This window comes from Chenopodium album, chromosome 11, assembly GCF_948465745.1.
Source record: "Chenopodium album chromosome 11, dcCheAlbu1.1, whole genome shotgun sequence".
NCBI lineage: Eukaryota > Viridiplantae > Streptophyta > Magnoliopsida > Caryophyllales > Amaranthaceae > Chenopodium > Chenopodium album.
In genome coordinates, this window is record NC_137844.1 from 34,087,139 (window position 1) to 34,094,438 (window position 7,300).

Consider the following 7,300-nt stretch of genomic DNA (forward strand, 5'->3'; position numbering starts at 1 on the left):
AAAAGAAAGTCAAAAGCTATAAATAGAAAAATCGAGCGAAGGAGGCTGCACAGGGCCGTGCGCACGCACCCACCAGCCGCGAGCACGCAGCTGGGTCTGCGCGCACGCACCCCTGTGCCGCGCGCGCACCCCTGTGTGGTGCACGAGGCCTTGGCTCCTTCGCTTTGCTTGATCAAACTCCACACTCCCGAGCATCCCCATCATCAGTGCACTCTAGAAGATGCCCGCGAGCAAGGCAGTCCCAAAATGAGCAAATTGACTTGATTATTCACCTACAAAACACAAATAAAACAAAGAGAGAAAGCATAACAAAATAAAACTAAAACTAAAACTAAAACTATGAATTATCGACTAAAAATATGAAAAACTCGTAAAACTAATCGAGAACCAAAGTGAATTATAAAAATGGAAAATCAAATAAAACTAAGAAAATTATATGAAAACGATGAAAGAAAATAAAGATAATGAACCTAAATCTTATTCTTTTGAGCGCCATAAATGACGCTCATCACTACCCTACCACCATCAACTCCTATGAAGTTCTCTGCAGAACACTGATATACTGCCCCACAAACATTTCTGTCAACTTCTCGAAGCTGTCAACTGTGCCATTTCGCAGATTATTAAACCAATCTACCGCTGCCCCTATCAAGGTGGTCGGAAATACCTTGCACCAGACGACATCCGAATTAGTATACAGAATCATATGCCCCTCATAGGATGTTTATGTACCTACCTAGATCACCCCTTCCATCATATCTACATGTCGGCATTTTAATCTTCTCCATTGGTTGATCCAAGATATCTTGCGTTAACGGTGATGCCTTTGGCTGGACAACCGTTCGTAGCACACCTTGCCCCGAGCTATGCTGAGTTCTCTGCCGTTGACTTCTAGTGCTAACGGCACGACTGGAGGACTGGGCTTCTGCCTCCCGTGCAATTGTGTGTATCCTTCTCAGCGATTCTTCCTGAGATGGGCGCCTTGGTGAACCCGTTTCATGACGGAATTGGCTATCAAGATTTATAATTGGCACCCCTCCTCTAGCTTGGGTAGTACCAACCTCAGCCTCCTTCCTTTTCTTACTCAGAGCCGTTAGCCATCATCACCCTAGCCGCCATCTCCAAATCCTCCTGGGTGAACTCGACCATGGGATCTGCCACTGCATCAACGTGCCGCTCTGTGGTTAACGGCATATTGAACTGATTTCCCTTAAGGGTGTGGGTTTCATCCTCTATCTCATTCTCTGGTTGTGTTGCTCCGTTTCCAAGGTTAACTATTCTGCTAGTTCCATTGTTGCTTCCAGGTGTTTCTTTGTTTCCGGCCATGGTTTTTCTATGTAAGGTTCTTAGGTGATAAAAGTAATCACTAACCCCTCCTTCTAGCGCCAAATTGTTCTGGTTGGGATCTAACAGCCTGTACCCGAATTCCGTGAAGACCCTATCATCCCGCTAAGCGTCTACACAGGAAATGAGGATTAGCTAATCCCGGGGTGAATTCGGGGATAACCACTCCGATGGTAAAGTTAGAAAGTGTTTAAGAGAAAGAAGAGATGATATGATGAGAGAAAAGAGAAGAAGAGAGAGAGTAATAAATGCTACCTTTTAATTTAGATAATCTCACCTATTTATAATGACTTCAACTGTCGTGCTGCTTGCCATGCAAACCACTTTATGCCAAGTGTCGATTAATCAACGCTACGTGCTAAACGTTAAGAGGTACCGCTATCTATACCGTTATGCGATGTCACCAATATGAGTTTTATGATTACAAACCCGAACCCGTTTAGTCTGTGATTGAATAGATATCGGCACTATACCAGATATCGGTAATCAACGCTACGTGCTAAACATTAAGAGGTACCGCTATCTATGCCGTTATGCGATGTCACCAATATGAGTTTTATGATTACAAACCCGAACCCGTTTAGTCTGTGATCGAATAGATATCGGCACTATACCAGATATCGGTATCTCCCTATACACTTCTATCAGTGCTCAAAAGAGTAACAGTCATGGTTCACATAGTTGTTGAAGGCAAATGATGCAACAGGTACATAAACGGATCAAAAGTGACTGAGACCCTTTTGCAGATAGGACAAACCAGCTTTGATCGAAATTGACCATAAATAGAAGGTAAAAGGTGAGCTTTACTTAGATGCCCCCATAAAGCATATAGATATGAAGTTCAACAATCCTTCCTTTCACATAATAATTTTGCGCCACACATTACCAAGCAACAAATATATGTGCCCAATGCTTAAGAATGTTATTCTTATAACATTACATTAACAGTTCAAAACAATCTTGAGAGAGATCATTAGGAAACTGAAAGCCTGTAAGAATTATAAAATCAACTAACATGTGTATGCACATTTAACAATATAAAGACAAAATTAAAAATAAAAAATAAAAAAAAACACTAATCTCACATGGTACAAATTAACTATTATAGTCATTACGAGCTAGGTGAGTCTGCCAATGTTCATCTGCCACTTTATCAAGAAGCTTTGTACTGGTACAGCGTTTCTTTGTCCATCACCCGTTCGATATTAGCTAAGACATGGGCTTCGGTATTAGTAGCTCTTTAAGCATGCAGGAACACAACAGTGCAATCATCCTTGAGAAGTCACAGCTACAGCATTAATTTTATGGCTTGGAATCATGGATACTAAACTGCATTTTCCAGAATGAGCTATAGAGCTTCTGCATTCATTTCCAACTCCAGTTCAATTTACAGGTCTTTAGCAATCATGAACCCTCTCAAATTGCTTAAAGCTCCATAGCAGCAGCAGGTCAATTGAATCGAATAGAGAAGCCCATCTGCCATACACCTTTTTTAATATCTGATGACACCGACTCCTGACTTGTCTTCAAGAGCCATCTGTGTAAACCTTCATGAAAACCCTGATGGGGGGCAGGGGGTATGGGAGGGTGAGGGGCATGATATTTTCTCGAGTGTAGAAGAGGAGCTCCCGATGGATTGCTTGGCTGCAGCCTGCAAGTAACGATTAGTAGAAATATAGTCTATCACATGAGACTATTTGCCTTTAGAGCTGGCAGTATCTAAGTAGGTTGCCATGTGCTCAAGGCAAAGAGTACCCGTCCTTTCCATCCTAGAAGAAGCCATCGACTGTCTTCATCAATCATAAAATCCTTGTGGTAAGCTGAGTGAACCTGCAACAAAGCCCTCTCCTTGATCTCCGAGTCTAGGGGAAGTTGTGTAAATCCAGCTCTGATAATACGTATCTTCCACTGCTTATATGTCTCTGGTCTCTCAACCCTCTCCCAACCCTCACAAGCTACAACATTGAGGGCTTCCCTGGCAAGAAGATCTCTTTCAATCAGCATCCTCTCACTATACTCACGGGGAACAATAGTTTCAAGCATATCAAACTGTGCTGAGAAATGAAAAAGAGCCTCTCTAAATCGGGTGACAAAGTAGGGAGCACTGTAAGACCCATTAACCACACCATTAATGAAAACATCAGGATTAAGTTTTCTTATCAATTTGAGAACCTTGTTTCTAGAACTTTCAACAGACACAGTTTCATCGGGCAAGTTTTTCAATCGATAGATACAATTGACAATAAGAACCTCACCCTCATCAATGTCGAAATCCTCCAGTTGAATGGTATCCCATCTCTTTGCAATTGCACAATACTCGAAAGGAACTTTAAATTCCTGCGCATAATTTTCCAACCGACGACCAGTCTCCTCAACCCTTTCAGCAGGTCTGAAACCTGGTTGTGGAAAATCTATGCCAGTAATCCTAATTCTCGGTGGTCCACCCTCTCTCATTGATTGTCTTTGAATAAAAGTTGGCCACTGAAACCCATAAAGGATACCAAAATCTATGATGTGGATCTTAGAAGCTTTTCTTGTTCTCTTTGCAATAGACTTGTTTGAGAAAAAATTGGACAGCTTCCTGAATGGACATGCTGCAAGATACAAAAGGTAAGCTTTTAATACATCTGCAGCAGTTGTTCTCTTGCTAGTAAGACCTTTGTAAATCTGACTTCCAGTACCAGCCAAACGAGCCTCAAGTCCATCAGCCACATAATGGGCCAATCTCTGATTTCCATCACCCAGCGGAGATGAGTGCTGCCTGATCTGCTTTAGAAAATCGTATGCTGTTCTGCGGTCATCAGCTGCAACAGATTGTGCACAGGTTGTAAGAAGTGTTCTCAAATCCACAACTTCTTTGCGTCCACCTTGTCTCTTACGACGGCCTTTCGGACCACTTTTCGACTCATCATTTTGCTCTGTCTTCTTTGTAGCAGCTGTTTGCAAGTTTGTTCTCAGAGAAACAACAAGCTCATTTTTATCACCTCCATGATGCAAGAGAACCTTGTCAAACATATCTGAGCGTACCTTGGAGTCATCATATATTGCAGCCTGTTTAGATAACCTCTCTTCTTCAGTATCCCCAAAAGCATGCTTTCTTCCCCGACATTCATCCCTGATATCATCCTCAACATTGTTCACACCTGGATATACTAATGATTCATTACATTTCTCCTCCGTATTCTTAATTAATCCGTTCGTATTGGCACTGAAAAGAAAGTCACTTTGAATAGGAAGGAACTTATTGGCTTCCTCAACTCCTTTATTAAACTGATAAATAGACTGACTCTCGGTACACAGGCCAGAGACCCCAAAAGAATTTATCTGAGAATCGACTAATCCCCCATCATTATCATAGCTAGCACTAGTTGAGCTATTCGACGACACTGGCAATTGGTAAACAGGAAAACCATTCTCAACACCTATATGAATCATCATAAGAACAGCTATCCGGGTTGTTCAAATTCGAACAAAAGTAAGACGGATTTGGGTGAAAATCGCGCTCAAGCAAAGAGCTCTTTCCAATAACCTCATACAAAGATTTCTCAGCATCCTGAACAGCTTGATGCTGTAATGATTCCTGAAGCATACAACCTTTACCCTCAACATCTTCTTCCATTAAAATTTGATTAATGTATGTCAAAACAGAATCCGAAAAATCATATTCTTCATTCAAATTATCCACATGAGTAACACTAGAAACTGAAGATAAATCTCTTGTACTTATATCAGAGATATTGCAATTAACATCTCCAACATCACTGATGTAATTATAATGACCAACTAAACCATTTTCCAAAATGGGTAATTCATTCACATGATCATAATTATAATTTGAATATACTGGAAACCCATGATCATTAACTGACTGAAATCTAATTCCATTTGTTAATCCAACATAGTCATGAACTTTGGGATCCATAAGATTCAAATTTCTACAATTTAACAAAAATAAATTAAACAAACCAACCCAAATTCCAAGAAAGCCAAATGTTGAATCACACAACTAAAGTATGAATTTGTACTACAGGTACGAACAGTATAGAAGAATAAGCAGAGTAATTCACGGGTTGTGAGAAACTCAAAGAAGATGAATAAATACACAAATATAAATTCGTACCTTAGAAATAATAGCACCCAGGAGATATTGATAGAGGTATAAAAAGGAATGGAGGGAGAGAAAGGATAAAAAGTGAAGTATAGAAAGAGTATATTGTGAACAAAAAGCTATAACTTTGTATAGATTTGATTAACAAGCATATACTCCCTCCGTTTTTTTTAAGTGATACACTTTTCTTAAATGGTCGTTTTTTTTGTAGTGACACACTTTCTCTTTTAGAAATTCCTTACATTTTAATAATATATCTTCACCCCACTATCTCTTACTTTATCATTTCTCACTCCTTTCATGATCCCCACTTCCTCTCACATTCTTTTACTTTATCATTTCGCACTCCTCCAACCTACCCCACTAACATCTTATTTTATTAAAGTCAATAAAATCTCTTAAAACTACGTATCGGTCAAAGTGTGTCACTTAAAAAAACATGAAGGGAGTAGTGCTTTTACTGCTTTGTGCTTTGTGAATTACGAACGATGCTTCATGAGTTGATTTGTGTTAGCTGTCGAAATACAATCTATTCTCTCTCCATCACCAATTATTTGCCCTTAGTTATACGAAGTATTTTAGGAAGAAGTCTCATAGACAGATATATATATATATATATATATATATATATATATATATAAAAATAATTGTTCCACCCTTGAGGTTTTTTAAATATAAATCATGTACCCCTAAAAAATTATAAATGTACCATATATTATTGAGGTTTATAAAAATTAGCACCAAATACCCTTAGATTCATAATAAATGTTAACTTAGTTAAATTAAGACCGTATAAGCACAAAATTCTATTAAATTATTACAGTTTAATGCTACTATAATACTACACCATTTAAATATAATGTAAACTTAATTAATAAAGCAAATTCTAACCAAAAGTTTAGGATTTAGAATAATTGTCGGAATTAAATAAATACCCACGACTCACTCCACGGCACTCACAACTCTCATACTCTCATTCACTCTCATTTTATCTCTCTGAAAATTTTAAAAAAAAATTAAGTAAAATCAAAGGGAAAAAAAAAGGCACAACATTGATCACTACAACAATAAAAGTACTAATATTAATTACTCAATTAATCACAAAATTAATAATAATCATAATAAGAATTATAATAATAATACAAAGATTACAATAATAAATTTGATTAATTAATCAATTAAAAAAAAAAACAAAACAAAACTACATACATCAGCATAAAAATTTTGGATCCACCTAGGTGTATCCACCTAAAAAATTAGGATCCACCTAGGTGGATTCACTTAAAATTTTTGGATCTTCCTTGGTGGATCTGGAAATTTTTAGTGGATCCTAATTTTTTAAGTAGATGTTTTATTTCAAAATTTTTTAAAAAAAGTACGACGACTTAGAATCCTCCGGCGAAGCTTCCGATGTCCGAACGTTGTCGTCATCCATCATCCTAAACTCGTCGCTAATGCTTAATAATTTTTTTTTTTTTTTTAAAAAAAAAAAACTTGGATTTTTGGTGGTAGATCGAATGTGGTGGGGTCGGATGTGGTAGTGTCAGGATTTTTTTTTATCACGTGGTAGTAAGTGGAGGGGTCGGGAATGATATTATACCATTATTCACTACAACTTACACAAAGGGCAATATCGTCCTTACATGTCAAAAAGGGAGCGATGCCCTGTAAAATGGGAGCGTTGTTTAGCAGTTCACTTTCTTTTAGGCGGTTTTACTGCATAAATATAAAGTATTAAAAGTGAATTAGTGTGAACATGATTTTATTTTTGATAAGTCAATAATTTGTGCATTTGTTAGAGGATTAAGGCATTTGGTGCATTTTTTACAAAACCTCATGGGTACATGA

The 7,300-nt window shown here is 38.0% G+C and overlaps 1 pseudogene; it reads right to left on the minus strand.

The window, feature by feature from the left end:
• Nucleotides 1-2,317: 2,317 nt before the first annotated feature.
• Nucleotides 2,318-5,591, minus strand: LOC145567523 (scarecrow-like protein 9; annotated as a pseudogene).
• Between the last annotated feature and the right edge of the window lie 1,709 nt (nt 5,592-7,300).